We start from the raw sequence: 22,058 nt of genomic DNA, 5'->3' as shown, positions 1-22,058 counted from the left end.
GAAGACAGGACAAGATTCACGTGTCTTTACTGCATAGTGTCGCGGTAATACATCAGTATTGACAAGGTGAATGAAATGAGTGTGATGATTTTCATTGATGAGACCTTTTAATCATCTTTATGTTAATATATATTGAAATTCGTTCATATTTAATTAAGATCAAAATTAAAAATAATTGACGACCCAGGTGGGACTTGAACCCACAATCCCCAGCTTCGGAGGCTGATGCCTTATCCATTAGGCCACAGGGCCACTTGTTGGAAAAGCACTGATCTGACCATAATACACCATCTGAACACCAATTCACACACAGAATAAACACCCCATGGCAAAAACAACAAAAACATGAAAAAAACACAGTCAACATGTAAAGCAAGTCTGTGAGTTTGGAAAACACACCTTGCATATGATGGTCCAGTGAGCGAAGGTAAAGAAAGGAACAACTCCTGCAACACAAACCCTTCCGCAATTCATATTGAACACTTTTGATTGAAGAGAGTATACAGTGCGGTGGTTGCTACTCCTCGCCATCCTTATTTATAGTATTTTGATTTATATGCACTGAAATAGCTTTTAGTTTGGCTTCTGATGTTTTGTCTTCTAAAAAATGTGTATGTACTGGTACTTTCTACAGATGGAAATGAAGATGAACTCAAAATAGGGACAAATAGTCCTGACATACACCAATCCTTAGCAACTGCTTTGGATTGGCCAAATGCGTAAATTCGATGCACTGTGTGTTATATTCTTGGCATTCGCACTTTACAAAATTTAAGAATTGCTGTAAGATTTTTCCATTATGGACACTATTCTAGAGTTCCAGCATTTTTCTTACTCTGTCTCAAAAATTGATGATTTCTACAAACTAGATTTCTTGCCTGGCATATTTTCATTTCACCTGACATCTCTGACTTCCTATCTGTGGTGATCACTGTCTCACGGCCACCCACTTGGTAAAGATAATAACTAGGAGGTCATTGACTTAGTGATAATGTATTCATTGTCTCTAATGATGACTTCTATGATGCCCTCACACTGCAATGCCCTCTTCTAGGTTGGAACATCCTTGCTAACTTGCTTGACTTTTCAAGTAATCCTTCACCTGTTGAAGCCAGATATTTTCCGAACCATGTGTCACAGAGTCTCATGGGCATGACACTTGACACAATATCCATCTTGAGCACCAGATTTTTTGTGATTTTCATGTCTTACCTATTCATTTCCTTTGACATAGTTTCAGATCCTCTTATTAATCACTCACTGCAAGTTTTGAATGGTGCAGGTTTTGTGGACTTTTCTAAATAAAATGCATTACATTTGAATTCATCACTTTTCTTCCTGTTTTATCATGTTTATGTATTCCTGGTACACTGGTGTCGATTGGTCACTAAAAAGAGCACAACAGGATTCTATTCTACAGTACGGACCGTTGTCTTTCTCAATCGCTCCGATTCCATAATGGCAACAGTGCCGAGCAACAAGGGTACTTAACTGTGCAATCAATTCAAGAAAGTAGTTTCAACTCAGTGTCCACTTTCTGCAGAGACACTGGCAGTAGGGCTATTTCGGGTGCTCTTACAGCGGGCTTCATTCTCATAAGACTATATTTTCTACTGCTAGTATTCTTGCAGAGGAAGGTGCTGTTCAGTAACATGTGAGTGCAGTGCAGCTCTATAAAAGGATGATCTACAATCCAGGGACACTACCCAACCAAGAGGACTTCCTGTAACATTCCACGACAGAGACAATCCCTTAAGAGAAACTTTTTCACTGCAGAGATTCTCACTGAGGAAAATGATTCTCAGTGCCATGTCACTGCAAGGAGGCTAGCTTAGGAGGATTCTCTTCACAGTTGAGATGGCACCTGAGGAAGACACTTTTCAGCAATTGGTGGCTACATGGGAGCTCACTTAAGAGTAACATCTTAAATGCTGGGGCCCTCATAATGAATTGAATGAGCAGTATATGTTTCTCTGCTGCTATACTCCCTGAGAAGCAAAATATTAAGTGATATGTCACAGTTGCAAGGCAGCTCTATGAAGACAGGACAAGATTCACGTGTCTTTACTGCATAGTGTCGCGGTAATACATCAGTATTGACAAGGTGAATGAAATGAGTGTGATGATTTTCATTGATGAGACCTTTTAATCATCTTTATGTTAATATATATTGAAATTCGTTCATATTTAATTAAGATCAAAATTAAAAATAATTGACGACCCAGGTGGGACTTGAACCCACAATCCCCAGCTTCGGAGGCTGATGCCTTATCCATTAGGCCACAGGGCCACTTGTTGGAAAAGCACTGATCTGACCATAATACACCATCTGAACACCAATTCACACACAGAATAAACACCCCATGGCAAAAACAACAAAAACATGAAAAAAACACAGTCAACATGTAAAGCAAGTCTGTGAGTTTGGAAAACACACCTTGCATATGATGGTCCAGTGAGCGAAGGTAAAGAAAGGAACAACTCCTGCAACACAAACCCTTCCGCAATTCATATTGAACACTTTTGATTGAAGAGAGTATACAGTGCGGTGGTTGCTACTCCTCGCCATCCTTATTTATAGTATTTTGATTTATATGCACTGAAATAGCTTTTAGTTTGGCTTCTGATGTTTTGTCTTCTAAAAAATGTGTATGTACTGGTACTTTCTACAGATGGAAATGAAGATGAACTCAAAATAGGGACAAATAGTCCTGACATACACCAATCCTTAGCAACTGCTTTGGATTGGCCAAATGCGTAAATTCGATGCACTGTGTGTTATATTCTTGGCATTCGCACTTTACAAAATTTAAGAATTGCTGTAAGATTTTTCCATTATGGACACTATTCTAGAGTTCCAGCATTTTTCTTACTCTGTCTCAAAAATTGATGATTTCTACAAACTAGATTTCTTGCCTGGCATATTTTCATTTCACCTGACATCTCTGACTTCCTATCTGTGGTGATCACTGTCTCACGGCCACCCACTTGGTAAAGATAATAACTAGGAGGTCATTGACTTAGTGATAATGTATTCATTGTCTCTAATGATGACTTCTATGATGCCCTCACACTGCAATGCCCTCTTCTAGGTTGGAACATCCTTGCTAACTTGCTTGACTTTTCAAGTAATCCTTCACCTGTTGAAGCCAGATATTTTCCGAACCATGTGTCACAGAGTCTCATGGGCATGACACTTGACACAATATCCATCTTGAGCACCAGATTTTTTGTGATTTTCATGTCTTACCTATTCATTTCCTTTGACATAGTTTCAGATCCTCTTATTAATCACTCACTGCAAGTTTTGAATGGTGCAGGTTTTGTGGACTTTTCTAAATAAAATGCATTACATTTGAATTCATCACTTTTCTTCCTGTTTTATCATGTTTATGTATTCCTGGTACACTGGTGTCGATTGGTCACTAAAAAGAGCACAACAGGATTCTATTCTACAGTACGGACCGTTGTCTTTCTCAATCGCTCCGATTCCATAATGGCAACAGTGCCGAGCAACAAGGGTACTTAACTGTGCAATCAATTCAAGAAAGTAGTTTCAACTCAGTGTCCACTTTCTGCAGAGACACTGGCAGTAGGGCTATTTCGGGTGCTCTTACAGCGGGCTTCATTCTCATAAGACTATATTTTCTACTGCTAGTATTCTTGCAGAGGAAGGTGCTGTTCAGTAACATGTGAGTGCAGTGCAGCTCTATAAAAGGATGATCTACAATCCAGGGACACTACCCAACCAAGAGGACTTCCTGTAACATTCCACGACAGAGACAATCCCTTAAGAGAAACTTTTTCACTGCAGAGATTCTCACTGAGGAAAATGATTCTCAGTGCCATGTCACTGCAAGGAGGCTAGCTTAGGAGGATTCTCTTCACAGTTGAGATGGCACCTGAGGAAGACACTTTTCAGCAATTGGTGGCTACAGGGGAGCTCACTTAAGAGTAACATCTTAAATGCTGGGGCCCTCATAAGGAATTGAATGAGCAGTATATGTTTCTCTGCTGCTATACTCCCTGAGAAGCAAAATATTAAGTGATATGTCACAGTTGCAAGGCAGCTCTATGAAGACAGGACAAGATTCACGTGTCTTTACTGCATAGTGTCGCGGTAATACATCAGTATTGACAAGGTGAATGAAATGAGTGTGATGATTTTCATTGATGAGACCTTTTAATCATCTTTATGTTAATATATGTTGAAATTCGTTCATATTTAATTAAGATCAAAATTAAAAATAATTGACGACCCAGGTGGGACTTGAACCCACAATCCCCAGCTTCGGAGGCTAATGCCTTATCCATTAGGCCACAGAGCCACTTGATAGAAAAGCACTGATCTGACCATAATAGACCAACTGAACACCAATTCAAACACAGAATAAACACCCCATGGCAAAAACAACAAAAACATGAAAAAAAAACAAAGTCAACATGTAGAGCAAGTCTGTGAGTTTGGAAAACACACCTTGCATATGAAGGTCTAGTGAGCGAAGGTAAAGAAAGGAACAACTCCTGCAACACAAACCCTTCCGCAATTCATATTGAACACTTTTGATTGAAGAGAGTATACAGTGCGGTGGTTGCTACTCCTCGCCATCCTTATTTATAGTATTTTGATTTATATGCACTGAAATAGCTTTTAGTTCGGCTTCTGATGTTTTGTCTTCTAAAAAATGTGTATATACTGGTACTTTCTACAGATGGAAATGAAGATGAACTCAAAATAGGGACAAATAGTCCTGACATGCACCAATCCTTAGCAACTGCTTTGGATTGGCCAAATGCGTAAATTCGATGCACTGTGTGTTATATTCTTGGCATTCGCACTTTACAAAATTTAAGAATTGCTGTAAGATTTTTCCATTATGGACACTATTCTAGAGTTCCAGCATTTTTCTTACTCTGTCTCAAAAATTGATGATTTCTACAAACTAGATTTCTTGCCTGGCATATTTTCATTTCACCTGACATCTCTGACTTCCTATCTGTGGTGATCACTGTCTCACGGACACTTTTCAGCAATTGGTGGCTACAGGGGAGCTCACTTAAGAGTAACATCTTAAATGCTGGGCCCCTCATAAGGAATTGAATGAGCAGTATATGTTTCTCTGCTGCTATACTCCCTGAGAAGCAAAATATTAAGTGATATGTCACAGTTGCAAGGCAGCTCTATGAAGACAGGACAAGATTCACGTGTCTTTACTGCATAGTGTTGCGGTAATACATCAGTATTGACAAGGTGAATGAAATGAGTGTGATGATTTTCATTGATGAGACCTTTCAATCATCTTTATGTTAATATATGTTGAAATTCGTTCATATTTAATTAAGATCAAAATTAAAAATAATTGACGACCCAGGTGGGACTTGAACCCACAATCCCCAGCTTCGGAGGCTGATGCCTTATCCATTAGGCCACAGGGCCACTCGATAGAAAAGCACTGATCTGACCATAATAGACCAACTGAACACCAATTCAAACACAGAATAAACACCCCATGGCAAAAACAACAAAAACATGAAAAAAAAACAAAGTCAACATGTAGAGCAAGTCTGTGAGTTTGGAAAACACACCTTGCATATGAAGGTACAGTGAGCGAAGGTAAAGAAAGGAACAACTCCTGCAACACAAACCCTTCCGCAATTCATATTGAACACTTTTGATTGAAGAGAGTATACAGTGCGGTGGTTGCTACTCCTCGCCATCCTTATTTATAGTATTTTGATTTATATGCACTGAAATAGCTTTTAGTTTGGCTTCTGATGTTTTGTCTTCTAAAAAATTTGTATGTACTGGTACTTTCTACAGATGGAAATGAAGATGAACTCAAAATAGGGACAAATAGTCCTGACATACACCAATCCTTAGCAACTGCTTTGGATTGGCCAAATGCGTAAATTCGATGCACTGTGTGTTATATTCTTGGCATTCGCACTTTACAAAATTTAAGAATTGCTGTAAGATTTTTCCATTATGGACACTATTCTAGAGTTCCAGCATTTTTCTTACTCTGTCTCAAAAATTGATGATTTCTACAAACTAGATTTCTTGCCTGGCATATTTTCATTTCACCTGACATCTCTGACTTCCTATCTGTGGTGATCACTGTCTCACGGCCACCCACTTGGTAAAGATAATAACTAGGAGGTCATTGACTTCGTGATAATGTATTCATTGTCTCTAATGATGACTTCTATGATGCCCTCACACTGCAATGCCCTCTTCTAGGTTGGAACATCCTTGCTAACTTGCTTGACTTTTCAAGTAATCCTTCACCTGTTGAAGCCAGATATTTTCCGAAACATGTGTCACAGAGTCTCATGGGCATGACACTTGACACAATATCCATCTTGAGCACCAGATTTTTTGTGATTTTCATGTCTTACCTATTCATTTCCTTTGACATAGTTTCAGATCCTCTTATTAATCACTCACTGCAAGTTTTGAATGGTGCAGGTTTTGTGGACTTTTCTAAATAAAATGCATTACATTTGAATTCATCACTTTTCTTCCTGTTTTATCATGTTTATGTATTCCTGGTACACTGGTGTCGATGGTCACTAAAAAGAGCACAACAGGATTCTATTCTACAGTACGGACCGTTATCTTTCTCAATCGCTCCGATTCCATAATGGCAACAGTGCCGAGCAACAAGGGTACTTAACTGTGCAATCAATTCAAGAAAGTAGTTTCAACTCAGTGTCCACTTTCTGCAGAGACACTGGCAGTAGGGCTATTTCGGGTGCTCTTACAGCGGGCTTCATTCTCATAAGACTATATTTTCTACTGCTAGTATTCTTGCAGAGGAAGGTGCTGTTCAGTAACATGTGAGTGCAGTGCAGCTCTATAAAAGGATGATCTACAATCCAGGGACACTACCCAACCAAGAGGACTTCCTGTAACATTCCACGACAGAGACAATCCCTTAAGAGAAACTTTTTCACTGCAGAGATTCTCACTGAGGAAAATGATTCTCAGTGCAATGTCACTGCAAGGAGGCTAGCTTAGGAGGATTCTCTTCACAGTTGAGATGGCACCTGAGGAAGACACTTTTCAGCAATTGGTGGCTACAGGGGAGCTCACTTAAGAGTAACATCTTAAATGCTGGGGCCCTCATAAGGAATTGAATGAGCAGTATATGTTTCTCTGCTGCTATACTCCCTGAGAAGCAAAATATTAAGTGATATGTCACAGTTGCAAGGCAGCTCTATGAAGACAGGACAAGATTCACGTGTCTTTACTGCATAGTGTCGCGGTAATACATCAGTATTGACAAGGTGAATGAAATGAGTGTGATGATTTTCATTGATGAGACCTTTTAATCATCTTTATGTTAATATATATTGAAATTCGTTCATATTTAATTAAGATCAAAATTAAAAATAATTGACGACCCAGGTGGGACTTGAACCCACAATCCCCAGCTTCGGAGGCTGATGCGTTATCCATTAGACCACAGGGCCACTTGTTGGAAAAGCACTGATCTGACCATAATACACCATCTGAACACCAATTCACACACAGAATAAACACCCCATGGCAAAAACAACAAAAACATGAAAGAAACACAGTCAACATGTAAAGCAAGTCTGTGAGTTTGGAAAACACACCTTGCATATGATGGTCCAGTGAGCGAAGGTAAAGAAAGGAACAACTCCTGCAACACAAACCCTTCCGCAATTCATATTGAACACTTTTGATTGAAGAGAGTATACAGTGCGGTGGTTGCTACTCCTCGCCATCCTTATTTATAGTATTTTGATTTATATGCACTGAAATAGCTTTTAGTTTGGCTTCTGATGTTTTGTCTTCTAAAAAATGTGTATGTACTGGTACTTTCTACAGATGGAAATGAAGATGAACTCAAAATAGGGACAAATAGTCCTGACATACACCAATCCTTAGCAACTGCTTTGGATTGGCCAAATGCGTAAATTCGATGCACTGTGTGTTATATTCTTGGCATTCGCACTTTACAAAATTTAAGAATTGCTGTAAGATTTTTCCATTATGGACACTATTCTAGAGTTCCAGCATTTTTCTTACTCTGTCTCAAAAATTGATGATTTCTACAAACTAGATTTCTTGCCTGGCATATTTTCATTTCACCTGACATCTCTGACTTCCTATCTGTGGTGATCACTGTCTCACGGCCACCCACTTGGTAAAGATAATAACTAGGAGGTCATTGACTTAGTGATAATGTATTCATTGTCTCTAATGATGACTTCTATGATGCCCTCACACTGCAATGCCCTCTTCTAGGTTGGAACATCCTTGCTAACTTGCTTGACTTTTCAAGTAATCCTTCACCTGTTGAAGCCAGATATTTTCCGAACCATGTGTCACAGAGTCTCATGGGCATGACACTTGACACAATATCCATCTTGAGCACCAGATTTTTTGTGATTTTCATGTCTTACCTATTCATTTCCTTTGACATAGTTTCAGATCCTCTTATTAATCACTCACTGCAAGTTTTGAATGGTGCAGGTTTTGTGGACTTTTCTAAATAAAATGCATTACATTTGAATTCATCACTTTTCTTCCTGTTTTATCATGTTTATGTATTCCTGGTACACTGGTGTCGATTGGTCACTAAAAAGAGCACAACAGGATTCTATTCTACAGTACGGACCGTTGTCTTTCTCAATCGCTCCGATTCCATAATGGCAACAGTGCCGAGCAACAAGGGTACTTAACTGTGCAATCAATTCAAGAAAGTAGTTTCAACTCAGTGTCCACTTTCTGCAGAGACACTGGCAGTAGGGCTATTTCGGGTGCTCTTACAGCGGGCTTCATTCTCATAAGACTATATTTTCTACTGCTAGTATTCTTGCAGAGGAAGGTGCTGTTCAGTAACATGTGAGTGCAGTGCAGCTCTATAAAAGGATGATCTACAATCCAGGGACACTACCCAACCAAGAGGACTTCCTGTAACATTCCACGACAGAGACAATCCCTTAAGAGAAACTTTTTCACTGCAGAGATTCTCACTGAGGAAAATGATTCTCAGTGCCATGTCACTGCAAGGAGGCTAGTTTAGGAGGATTCTCTTCACAGTTGAGATGGCACCTGAGGAAGACACTTTTCAGCAATTGGTGGCTACAGGGGAGCTCACTTAAGAGTAACATCTTAAATGCTGGGCCCCTCATAAGGAATTGAATGAGCAGTATATGTTTCTCTGCTGCTATACTCCCTGAGAAGCAAAATATTAAGTGATATGTCACAGTTGCAAGGCAGCTCTATGAAGACAGGACAAGATTCACGTGTCTTTACTGCATAGTGTCGCGGTAATACATCAGTATTGACAAGGTGAATGAAATGAGTGTGATGATTTTCATTGATGAGACCTTTTAATCATCTTTATGTTAATATATGTTGAAATTCGTTCATATTTAATTAAGATCAAAATTAAAAATAATTGACGACCCAGGTGGGACTTGAACCCACAATCCCCAGCTTCGGAGGTTGATGCCTTATCCATTAGGCCACAGGGCCACTTGATAGAAAAGCACTGATCTGACCATAATAGACCAACTGAACACCAATTCAAACACAGAATAAACACCCCATGGCAAAAACAACAAAAACATGAAAAAAAAACAAAGTCAACATGGAGAGCAAGTCTGTGAGTTTGGAAAACACACCTTGCATATGAAGGTCCAGTGAGCGAAGGTAAAGAAAGGAACAACTCCTGCAACACAAACCCTTCCGCAATTCATATTGAACACTTTTGATTGAAGAGAGTATACAGTGCGGTGGTTGCTACTCCTCGCCATCCTTATTTATAGTATTTTGATTTATATGCACTGAAATAGCTTTTAGTTCGGCTTCTGATGTTTTGTCTTCTAAAAAATGTGTATATACTGGTACTTTCTACAGATGGAAATGAAGATGAACTCAAAATAGGGACAAATAGTCCTGACATGCACCAATCCTTAGCAACTGCTTTGGATTGGCCAAATGCGTAAATTCGATGCACTGTGTGTTATATTCTTGGCATTCGCACTTTACAAAATTTAAGAATTGCTGTAAGATTTTTCCATTATGGACACTATTCTAGAGTTCCAGCATTTTTCTTACTCTGTCTCAAAAATTGATGATTTCTACAAACTAGATTTCTTGCCTGGCATATTTTCATTTCACCTGACATCTCTGACTTCCTATCTGTGGTGATCACTGTCTCACGGACACTTTTCAGCAATTGGTGGCTACAGGGGAGCTCACTTAAGAGTAACATCTTAAATGCTGGGCCCCTCATAAGGAATTGAATGAGCAGTATATGTTTCTCTGCTGCTATACTCCCTGAGAAGCAAAATATTAAGTGATATGTCACAGTTGCAAGGCAGCTCTATGAAGACAGGACAAGATTCACGTGTCTTTACTGCATAGTGTTGCGGTAATACATCAGTATTGACAAGGTGAATGAAATGAGTGTGATGATTTTCATTGATGAGACCTTTTAATCATCTTTATGTTAATATATGTTGAAATTCGTTCATATTTAATTAAGATCAAAATTAAAAATAATTGACGACCCAGGTGGGACTTGAACCCACAATCCCCAGCTTCGGAGGCTGATGCCTTATCCATTAGGCCACAGGGCCACTCGATAGAAAAGCACTGATCTGACCATAATAGACCAACTGAACACCAATTCAAACACAGAATAAACACCCCATGGCAAAAACAACAAAAACATGAAAAAAAAACAAAGTCAACATGTAGAGCAAGTCTGTGAGTTTGGAAAACACACCTTGCATATGAAGGTACAGTGAGCGAAGGTAAAGAAAGGAACAACTCCTGCAACACAAACCCTTCCGCAATTCATATTGAACACTTTTGATTGAAGAGAGTATACAGTGCGGTGGTTGCTACTCCTCGCCATCCTTATTTATAGTATTTTGATTTATATGCACTGAAATAGCTTTTAGTTTGGCTTCTGATGTTTTGTCTTCTAAAAAATTTGTATGTACTGGTACTTTCTACAGATGGAAATGAAGATGAACTCAAAATAGGGACAAATAGTCCTGACATACACCAATCCTTAGCAACTGCTTTGGATTGGCCAAATGCGTAAATTCGATGCACTGTGTGTTATATTCTTGGCATTCGCACTTTACAAAATTTAAGAATTGCTGTAAGATTTTTCCATTATGGACACTATTCTAGAGTTCCAGCATTTTTCTTACTCTGTCTCAAAAATTGATGATTTCTACAAACTAGATTTCTTGCCTGGCATATTTTCATTTCACCTGACATCTCTGACTTCCTATCTGTGGTGATCACTGTCTCACGGCCACCCACTTGGTAAAGATAATAACTAGGAGGTCATTGACTTCGTGATAATGTATTCATTGTCTCTAATGATGACTTCTATGATGCCCTCACACTGCAATGCCCTCTTCTAGGTTGGAACATCCTTGCTAACTTGCTTGACTTTTCAAGTAATCCTTCACCTGTTGAAGCCAGATATTTTCCGAAACATGTGTCACAGAGTCTCATGGGCATGACACTTGACACAATATCCATCTGGAGCACCAGATTTTTTGTGATTTTCATGTCTTACCTATTCATTTCCTTTGACATAGTTTCAGATCCTCTTATTAATCACTCACTGCAAGTTTTGAATGGTGCAGGTTTTGTGGACTTTTCTAAATAAAATGCATTACATTTGAATTCATCACTTTTCTTCCTGTTTTATCATGTTTATGTATTCCTGGTACACTGGTGTCGATGGTCACTAAAAAGAGCACAACAGGATTCTATTCTACAGTACGGACCGTTATCTTTCTCAATCGCTCCGATTCCATAATGGCAACAGTGCCGAGCAACAAGGGTACTTAACTGTGCAATCAATTCAAGAAAGTAGTTTCAACTCAGTGTCCACTTTCTGCAGAGACACTGGCAGTAGGGCTATTTCGGGTGCTCTTACAGCGGGCTTCATTCTCATAAGACTATATTTTCTACTGCTAGTATTCTTGCAGAGGAAGGTGCTGTTCAGTAACATGTGAGTGCAGTGCAGCTCTATAAAAGGATGATCTACAATCCAGGGACACTACCCAACCAAGAGGACTTCCTGTAACATTCCACGACAGAGACAATCCCTTAAGAGAAACTTTTTCACTGCAGAGATTCTCACTGAGGAAAATGATTCTCAGTGCAATGTCACTGCAAGGAGGCTAGCTTAGGAGGATTCTCTTCACAGTTGAGATGGCACCTGAGGAAGACACTTTTCAGCAATTGGTGGCTACAGGGGAGCTCACTTAAGAGTAACATCTTAAATGCTGGGGCCCTCATAAGGAATTGAATGAGCAGTATATGTTTCTCTGCTGCTATACTCCCTGAGAAGCAAAATATTAAGTGATATGTCACAGTTGCAAGGCAGCTCTATGAAGACAGGACAAGATTCACGTGTCTTTACTGCATAGTGTCGCGGTAATACATCAGTATTGACAAGGTGAATGAAATGAGTGTGATGATTTTCATTGATGAGACCTTTTAATCATCTTTATGTTAATATATATTGAAATTCGTTCATATTTAATTAAGATCAAAATTAAAAATAATTGACGACCCAGGTGGGACTTGAACCCACAATCCCCAGCTTCGGAGGCTGATGCCTTATCCATTAGACCACAGGGCCACTTGTTGGAAAAGCACTGATCTGACCATAATACACCATCTGAACACCAATTCACACACAGAATAAACACCCCATGGCAAAAACAACAAAAACATGAAAAAAACACAGTCAACATGTAAAGCAAGTCTGTGAGTTTGGAAAACACACCTTGCATATGATGGTCCAGTGAGCGAAGGTAAAGAAAGGAACAACTCCTGCAACACAAACCCTTCCGCAATTCATATTGAACACTTTTGATTGAAGAGAGTATACAGTGCGGTGGTTGCTACTCCTCGCCATCCTTATTTATAGTATTTTGATTTATATGCACTGAAATAGCTTTTAGTTTGGCTTCTGATGTTTTGTCTTCTAAAAAATGTGTATGTACTGGTACTTTCTACAGATGGAAATGAAGATGAACTCAAAATAGGGACAAATAGTCCTGACATACACCAATCCTTAGCAACTGCTTTGGATTGGCCAAATGCGTAAATTCGATGCACTGTGTGTTATATTCTTGGCATTCGCACTTTACAAAATTTAAGAATTGCTGTAAGATTTTTCCATTATGGACACTATTCTAGAGTTCCAGCATTTTTCTTACTCTGTCTCAAAAATTGATGATTTCTACAAACTAGATTTCTTGCCTGGCATATTTTCATTTCACCTGACATCTCTGACTTCCTATCTGTGGTGATCACTGTCTCACGGCCACCCACTTGGTAAAGATAATAACTAGGAGGTCATTGACTTAGTGATAATGTATTCATTGTCTCTAATGATGACTTCTATGATGCCCTCACACTGCAATGCCCTCTTCTAGGTTGGAACATCCTTGCTAACTTGCTTGACTTTTCAAGTAATCCTTCACCTGTTGAAGCCAGATATTTTCCGAACCATGTGTCACAGAGTCTCATGGGCATGACACTTGACACAATATCCATCTTGAGCACCAGATTTTTTGTGATTTTCATGTCTTACCTATTCATTTCCTTTGACATAGTTTCAGATCCTCTTATTAATCACTCACTGCAAGTTTTGAATGGTGCAGGTTTTGTGGACTTTTCTAAATAAAATGCATTACATTTGAATTCATCACTTTTCTTCCTGTTTTATCATGTTTATGTATTCCTGGTACACTGGTGTCGATTGGTCACTAAAAAGAGCACAACAGGATTCTATTCTACAGTACGGACCGTTGTCTTTCTCAATCGCTCCGATTCCATAATGGCAACAGTGCCGAGCAACAAGGGTACTTAACTGTGCAATCAATTCAAGAAAGTAGTTTCAACTCAGTGTCCACTTTCTGCAGAGACACTGGCAGTAGGGCTATTTCGGGTGCTCTTACAGCGGGCTTCATTCTCATAAGACTATATTTTCTACTGCTAGTATTCTTGCAGAGGAAGGTGCTGTTCAGTAACATGTGAGTGCAGTGCAGCTCTATAAAAGGATGATCTACAATCCAGGGACACTACCCAACCAAGAGGACTTCCTGTAACATTCCACGACAGAGACAATCCCTTAAGAGAAACTTTTTCACTGCAGAGATTCTCACTGAGGAAAATGATTCTCAGTGCCATGTCACTGCAAGGAGGCTAGTTTAGGAGGATTCTCTTCACAGTTGAGATGGCACCTGAGGAAGACACTTTTCAGCAATTGGTGGCTACAGGGGAGCTCACTTAAGAGTAACATCTTAAATGCTGGGGCCCTCATAAGGAATTGAATGAGCAGTATATGTTTCTCTGCTGCTATACTCCCTGAGAAGCAAAATATTAAGTGATATGTCACAGTTGCAAGGCAGCTCTATGAAGACAGGACAAGATTCACGTGTCTTTACTGCATAGTGTCGCGGTAATACATCAGTATTGACAAGGTGAATGAAATGAGTGTGATGATTTTCATTGATGAGACCTTTTAATCATCTTTATGTTAATATATGTTGAAATTCGTTCATATTTAATTAAGATCAAAATTAAAAATAATTGACGACCCAGGTGGGACTTGAACCCACAATCCCCAGCTTCGGAGGCTGATGCCTTATCCATTAGGCCACAGGGCCACTCTATAGAAAAGCACTGATCTGACCATAATAGACCAACTGAACACCAATTCAAACACAGAATAAACACCCCATGGCAAAAACAACAAAAACATGAAAAAAAAACAAAGTCAACATGTAGAGCAAGTCTGTGAGTTTGGAAAACACACCTTGCATATGAAGGTACAGTGAGCGAAGGTAAAGAAAGGAACAACTCCTGCAACACAAACCCTTCCGCAATTCATATTGAACACTTTTGATTGAAGAGAGTATACAGTGCGGTGGTTGCTACTCCTCGCCATCCTTATTTATAGTATTTTGATTTATATGCACTGAAATAGCTTTTAGTTTGGCTTCTGATGTTTTGTCTTCTAAAAAATTTGTATGTACTGGTACTTTCTACAGATGGAAATGAAGATGAACTCAAAATAGGGACAAATAGTCCTGACATACACCAATCCTTAGCAACTGCTTTGGATTGGCCAAATGCGTAAATTCGATGCACTGTGTGTTATATTCTTGGCATTCGCACTTTACAAAATTTAAGAATTGCTGTAAGATTTTTCCATTATGGACACTATTCTAGAGTTCCAGCATTTTTCTTACTCTGTCTCAAAAATTGATGATTTCTACAAACTAGATTTCTTGCCTGGCATATTTTCATTTCACCTGACATCTCTGACTTCCTATCTGTGGTGATCACTGTCTCACGGCCACCCACTTGGTAAAGATAATAACTAGGAGGTCATTGACTTCGTGATAATGTATTCATTGTCTCTAATGATGACTTCTATGATGCCCTCACACTGCAATGCCCTCTTCTAGGTTGGAACATCCTTGCTAACTTGCTTGACTTTTCTAGTAATCCTTCACCTGTTGAAGCCAGATATTTTCCGAAACATGTGTCACAGAGTCTCATGGGCATGACACTTGACACAATATCCATCTTGAGCACCAGATTTTTTGTGATTTTCATGTCTTACCTATTCATTTCCTTTGACATAGTTTCAGATCCTCTTATTAATCACTCACTGCAAGTTTTGAATGGTGCAGGTTTTGTGGACTTTTCTAAATAAAATGCATTACATTTGAATTCATCACTTTTCTTCCTGTTTTATCATGTTTATGTATTCCTGGTACACTGGTGTCGATGGTCACTAAAAAGAGCACAACAGGATTCTATTCTACAGTACGGACCGTTATCTTTCTCAATCGCTCCGATTCCATAATGGCAACAGTGCCGAGCAACAAGGGTACTTAACTGTGCAATCAATTCAAGAAAGTAGTTTCAACTCAGTGTCCACTTTCTGCAGAGACACTGGCAGTAGGGCTATTTCGGGTGCTCTTACAGCGGGCTTCATTCTCATAAGACTATATTTTCTACTGCTAGTATTCTTGCAGAGGAAGGTGCTGTTCAGTAACATGTGAGTGCAGTGCAGCTCTATAAAAGGATGATCTACAATCCAGGGACACTACCCAACCAAGAGGACTTCCTGTAACATTCCACGACAGAGACAATCCCTTAAGAGAAACTTTTTCACTGCAGAGATTCTCACTGAGGAAAATGATTCTCAGTGCAATGTCACTGCAAGGAGGCTAGCTTAGGAGGATTCTCTTCACAGTTGAGATGGCACCTGAGGAAGACACTTTTCAGCAATTGGTGGCTACAGGGGAGCTCACTTAAGAGTAACATCTTAAATGCTGGGGCCCTCATAAGGAATTGAATGAGCAGTATATGTTTCTCTGCTGCTATACTCCCTGAGAAGCAAAATATTAAGTGATATGTCACAGTTGCAAGGCAGCTCTATGAAGACAGGACAAGATTCACGTGTCTTTACTGCATAGTGTCGCGGTAATACATCAGTATTGACAAGGTGAATGAAATGAGTGTGATGATTTTCATTGATGAGACCTTTTAATCATCTTTATGTTAATATATATTGAAATTCGTTCATATTTAATTAAGATCAAAATTAAAAATAATTGACGACCCAGGTGGGACTTGAAGCCACAATCCCCAGCTTCGGAGGCTGATGCGTTATCCATTAGACCACAGGGCCACTTGTTGGAAAAGCACTGATCTGACCATAATACACCATCTGAACACCAATTCACACACAGAATAAACACCCCATGGCAAAAACAACAAAAACATGAAAGAAACACAGTCAACATGTAAAGCAAGTCTGTGAGTTTGGAAAACACACCTTGCATATGATGGTCCAGTGAGCGAAGGTAAAGAAAGGAACAACTCCTGCAACACAAACCCTTCCGCAATTCATATTGAACACTTTTGATTGAAGAGAGTATACAGTGCGGTGGTTGCTACTCCTCGCCATCCTTATTTATAGTATTTTGATTTATATGCACTGAAATAGCTTTTAGTTTGGCTTCTGATGTTTTGTCTTCTAAAAAATGTGTATGTACTGGTACTTTCTACAGATGGAAATGAAGATGAACTCAAAATAGGGACAAATAGTCCTGACATACACCAATCCTTAGCCACTGCTTTGGATTGGCCAAATGCGTAAATTCGATGCACTGTGTGTTATATTCTTGGCATTCGCACTTTACAAAATTTAAGAATTGCTGTAAGATTTTTCCATTATGGACACTATTCTAGAGTTCCAGCATTTTTCTTACTCTGTCTCAAAAATTGATGATTTCTACAAACTAGATTTCTTGCCTGGCATATTTTCATTTCACCTGACATCTCTGACTTCCTATCTGTGGTGATCACTGTCTCACGGCCACCCACTTGGTAAAGATAATAACTAGGAGGTCATTGACTTAGTGATAATGTATTCATTGTCTCTAATGATGACTTCTATGATGCCCTCACACTGCAATGCCCTCTTCTAGGTTGGAACATCCTTGCTAACTTGCTTGACTTTTCAAGTAATCCTTCACCTGTTGAAGCCAGATATTTTCCGAACCATGTGTCACAGAGTCTCATGGGCATGACACTTGACACAATATCCATCTTGAGCACCAGATTTTTTGTGATTTTCATGTCTTACCTATTCATTTCCTTTGACATAGTTTCAGATCCTCTTATTAATCACTCACTGCAAGTTTTGAATGGTGCAGGTTTTGTGGACTTTTCTAAATAAAATGCATTACATTTGAATTCATCACTTTTCTTCCTGTTTTATCATGTTTATGTATTCCTGGTACACTGGTGTCGATTGGTCACTAAAAAGAGCACAACAGGATTCTATTCTACAGTACGGACCGTTGTCTTTCTCAATCGCTCCGATTCCATAATGGCAACAGTGCCGAGCAACAAGGGTACTTAACTGTGCAATCAATTCAAGAAAGTAGTTTCAACTCAGTGTCCACTTTCTGCAGAGACACTGGCAGTAGGGCTATTTCGGGTGCTCTTACAGCGGGCTTCATTCTCATAAGACTATATTTTCTACTGCTAGTATTCTTGCAGAGGAAGGTGCTGTTCAGTAACATGTGAGTGCAGTGCAGCTCTATAAAAGGATGATCTACAATCCAGGGACACTACCCAACCAAGAGGACTTCCTGTAACATTCCACGACAGAGACAATCCCTTAAGAGAAACTTTTTCACTGCAGAGATTCTCACTGAGGAAAATGATTCTCAGTGCCATGTCACTGCAAGGAGGCTAGTTTAGGAGGATTCTCTTCACAGTTGAGATGGCACCTGAGGAAGACACTTTTCAGCAATTGGTGGCTACAGGGGAGCTCACTTAAGAGTAACATCTTAAATGCTGGGGCCCTCATAAGGAATTGAATGAGCAGTATATGTTTCTCTGCTGCTATACTCCCTGAGAAGCAAAATATTAAGTGATATGTCACAGTTGCAAGGCAGCTCTATGAAGACAGGACAAGATTCACGTGTCTTTACTGCATAGTGTCGCGGTAATACATCAGTATTGACAAGGTGAATGAAATGAGTGTGATGATTTTCATTGATGAGACCTTTTAATCATCTTTATGTTAATATATGTTGAAATTCGTTCATATTTAATTAAGATCAAAATTAAAAATAATTGACGACCCAGGTGGGACTTGAACCCACAATCCCCAGCTTCGGAGGTTGATGCCTTATCCATTAGGCCACAGGGCCACTTGATAGAAAAGCACTGATCTGACCATAATAGACCAACTGAACACCAATTCAAACACAGAATAAACACCCCATGGCAAAAACAACAAAAACATGAAAAAAAAACAAAGTCAACATGGAGAGCAAGTCTGTGAGTTTGGAAAACACACCTTGCATATGAAGGTCCAGTGAGCGAAGGTAAAGAAAGGAACAACTCCTGCAACACAAACCCTTCCGCAATTCATATTGAACACTTTTGATTGAAGAGAGTATACAGTGCGGTGGTTGCTACTCCTCGCCATCCTTATTTATAGTATTTTGATTTATATGCACTGAAATAGCTTTTAGTTCGGCTTCTGATGTTTTGTCTTCTAAAAAATGTGTATATACTGGTACTTTCTACAGATGGAAATGAAGATGAACTCAAAATAGGGACAAATAGTCCTGACATGCACCAATCCTTAGCAACTGCTTTGGATTGGCCAAATGCGTAAATTCGATGCACTGTGTGTTATATTCTTGGCATTCGCACTTTACAAAATTTAAGAATTGCTGTAAGATTTTTCCATTATGGACACTATTCTAGAGTTCCAGCATTTTTCTTACTCTGTCTCAAAAATTGATGATTTCTACAAACTAGATTTCTTGCCTGGCATATTTTCATTTCACCTGACATCTCTGACTTCCTATCTGTGGTGATCACTGTCTCACGGACACTTTTCAGCAATTGGTGGCTACAGGGGAGCTCACTTAAGAGTAACATCTTAAATGCTGGGCCCCTCATAAGGAATTGAATGAGCAGTATATGTTTCTCTGCTGCTATACTCCCTGAGAAGCAAAATATTAAGTGATATGTCACAGTTGCAAGGCAGCTCTATGAAGACAGGACAAGATTCACGTGTCTTTACTGCATAGTGTTGCGGTAATACATCAGTATTGACAAGGTGAATGAAATGAGTGTGATGATTTTCATTGATGAGACCTTTTAATCATCTTTATGTTAATATATGTTGAAATTCGTTCATATTTAATTAAGATCAAAATTAAAAATAATTGACGACCCAGGTGGGACTTGAACCCACAATCCCCAGCTTCGGAGGCTGATGCCTTATCCATTAGGCCACAGGGCCACTCGATAGAAAAGCACTGATCTGACCATAATAGACCAACTGAACACCAATTCAAACACAGAATAAACACCCCATGGCAAAAACAACAAAAACATGAAAAAAAAACAAAGTCAACATGTAGAGCAAGTCTGTGAGTTTGGAAAACACACCTTGCATATGAAGGTACAGTGAGCGAAGGTAAAGAAAGGAACAACTCCTGCAACACAAACCCTTCCGCAATTCATATTGAACACTTTTGATTGAAGAGAGTATACAGTGCGGTGGTTGCTACTCCTCGCCATCCTTATTTATAGTATTTTGATTTATATGCACTGAAATAGCTTTTAGTTTGGCTTCTGATGTTTTGTCTTCTAAAAAATTTGTATGTACTGGTACTTTCTACAGATGGAAATGAAGATGAACTCAAAATAGGGACAAATAGTCCTGACATACACCAATCCTTAGCAACTGCTTTGGATTGGCCAAATGCGTAAATTCGATGCACTGTGTGTTATATTCTTGGCATTCGCACTTTACAAAATTTAAGAATTGCTGTAAGATTTTTCCATTATGGACACTATTCTAGAGTTCCAGCATTTTTCTTACTCTGTCTCAAAAATTGATGATTTCTACAAACTAGATTTCTTGCCTGGCATATTTTCATTTCACCTGACATCTCTGACTTCCTATCTGTGGTGATCACTGTCTCACGGCCACCCACTTGGTAAAGATAATAACTAGGAGGTCATTGACTTCGTGATAATGTATTCATTGTCTCTAATGATGACTTCTATGATGCCCTCACACTGCAATGCCCTCTTCTAGGTTGGAACATCCTTGCTAACTTGCTTGACTTTTCAAGTAATCCTTCACCTGTTGAAGCCAGATATTTTCCGAAACATGTGTCACAGAGTCTCATGGGCATGACACTTGACACAATATCCATCTGGAGCACCAGATTTTTTGTGATTTTCATGTCTTACCTATTCATTTCCTTTGACATAGTTTCAGATCCTCTTATTAATCACTCACTGCAAGTTTTGAATGGTGCAGGTTTTGTGGACTTTTCTAAATAAAATGCATTACATTTGAATTCATCACTTTTCTTCCTGTTTTATCATGTTTATGTATTCCTGGTACACTGGTGTCGATGGTCACTAAAAAGAGCACAACAGGATTCTATTCTACAGTACGGACCGTTATCTTTCTCAATCGCTCCGATTCCATAATGGCAACAGTGCCGAGCAACAAGGGTACTTAACTGTGCAATCAATTCAAGAAAGTAGTTTCAACTCAGTGTCCACTTTCTGCAGAGACACTGGCAGTAGGGCTATTTCGGGTGCTCTTACAGCGGGCTTCATTCTCATAAGACTATATTTTCTACTGCTAGTATTCTTGCAGAGGAAGGTGCTGTTCAGTAACATGTGAGTGCAGTGCAGCTCTATAAAAGGATGATCTACAATCCAGGGACACTACCCAACCAAGAGGACTTCCTGTAACATTCCACGACAGAGACAATCCCTTAAGAGAAACTTTTTCACTGCAGAGATTCTCACTGAGGAAAATGATTCTCAGTGCAATGTCACTGCAAGGAGGCTAGCTTAGGAGGATTCTCTTCACAGTTGAGATGGCACCTGAGGAAGACACTTTTCAGCAATTGGTGGCTACAGGGGAGCTCACTTAAGAGTAACATCTTAAATGCTGGGGCCCTCATAAGGAATTGAATGAGCAGTATATGTTTCTCTGCTGCTATACTCCCTGAGAAGCAAAATATTAAGTGATATGTCACAGTTGCAAGGCAGCTCTATGAAGACAGGACAAGATTCACGTGTCTTTACTGCATAGTGTCGCGGTAATACATCAGTATTGACAAGGTGAATGAAATGAGTGTGATGATTTTCATTGATGAGACCTTTTAATCATCTTTATGTTAATATATATTGAAATTCGTTCATATTTAATTAAGATCAAAATTAAAAATAATTGACGACCCAGGTGGGACTTGAACCCACAATCCCCAGCTTCGGAGGCTGATGCCTTATCCATTAGACCACAGGGCCACTTGTTGGAAAAGCACTGATCTGACCATAATACACCATCTGAACACCAATTCACACACAGAATAAACACCCCATGGCAAAAACAACAAAAACATGAAAAAAACACAGTCAACATGTAAAGCAAGTCTGTGAG

At 39.3% G+C, this 22,058-nt stretch overlaps 11 non-coding genes across 11 annotated transcripts; all 11 read right to left on the bottom strand.

Annotated features, from left to right (window-relative positions):
• Nucleotides 1-179: 179 nt before the first annotated feature.
• TRNAR-CCG (transfer RNA arginine (anticodon CCG)) lies at nucleotides 180-252 on the bottom strand. The gene has a single exon. It is a non-coding gene; the product is annotated as a tRNA-Arg (tRNA).
• A 1,965-nt stretch (nucleotides 253-2,217) lies between these two features.
• Nucleotides 2,218-2,290, bottom strand: TRNAR-CCG (transfer RNA arginine (anticodon CCG)). The gene has a single exon. It is a non-coding gene; the product is annotated as a tRNA-Arg (tRNA).
• Nucleotides 2,291-4,255: 1,965 nt separating this feature from the next.
• On the bottom strand, nucleotides 4,256-4,328 carry TRNAR-CCG (transfer RNA arginine (anticodon CCG)). The gene has a single exon. It is a non-coding gene; the product is annotated as a tRNA-Arg (tRNA).
• A 1,036-nt stretch (nucleotides 4,329-5,364) lies between these two features.
• On the bottom strand, nucleotides 5,365-5,437 carry TRNAR-CCG (transfer RNA arginine (anticodon CCG)). The gene has a single exon. It is a non-coding gene; the product is annotated as a tRNA-Arg (tRNA).
• A 4,004-nt stretch (nucleotides 5,438-9,441) lies between these two features.
• Nucleotides 9,442-9,514, bottom strand: TRNAR-CCG (transfer RNA arginine (anticodon CCG)). The gene has a single exon. It is a non-coding gene; the product is annotated as a tRNA-Arg (tRNA).
• Nucleotides 9,515-10,550: 1,036 nt separating this feature from the next.
• On the bottom strand, nucleotides 10,551-10,623 carry TRNAR-CCG (transfer RNA arginine (anticodon CCG)). Its single transcript has one exon. It is a non-coding gene; the product is annotated as a tRNA-Arg (tRNA).
• Nucleotides 10,624-12,589: 1,966 nt separating this feature from the next.
• On the bottom strand, nucleotides 12,590-12,662 carry TRNAR-CCG (transfer RNA arginine (anticodon CCG)). The gene has a single exon. It is a non-coding gene; the product is annotated as a tRNA-Arg (tRNA).
• A 1,965-nt stretch (nucleotides 12,663-14,627) lies between these two features.
• TRNAR-CCG (transfer RNA arginine (anticodon CCG)) lies at nucleotides 14,628-14,700 on the bottom strand. Its single transcript has one exon. It is a non-coding gene; the product is annotated as a tRNA-Arg (tRNA).
• Nucleotides 14,701-18,704: 4,004 nt separating this feature from the next.
• TRNAR-CCG (transfer RNA arginine (anticodon CCG)) lies at nucleotides 18,705-18,777 on the bottom strand. The gene has a single exon. It is a non-coding gene; the product is annotated as a tRNA-Arg (tRNA).
• Nucleotides 18,778-19,813: 1,036 nt separating this feature from the next.
• On the bottom strand, nucleotides 19,814-19,886 carry TRNAR-CCG (transfer RNA arginine (anticodon CCG)). Its single transcript has one exon. It is a non-coding gene; the product is annotated as a tRNA-Arg (tRNA).
• A 1,966-nt stretch (nucleotides 19,887-21,852) lies between these two features.
• Nucleotides 21,853-21,925, bottom strand: TRNAR-CCG (transfer RNA arginine (anticodon CCG)). Its single transcript has one exon. It is a non-coding gene; the product is annotated as a tRNA-Arg (tRNA).
• Nucleotides 21,926-22,058: the final 133 nt, after the last annotated feature.

Source organism: Ambystoma mexicanum, chromosome 3q (genome assembly GCF_040938575.1).
Source record: "Ambystoma mexicanum isolate Mex_15411 chromosome 3q, UKY_AmexF1_1, whole genome shotgun sequence".
NCBI lineage: Eukaryota > Metazoa > Chordata > Amphibia > Caudata > Ambystomatidae > Ambystoma > Ambystoma mexicanum.
This window is presented reverse-complemented; position numbering and strand designations above follow the sequence as displayed.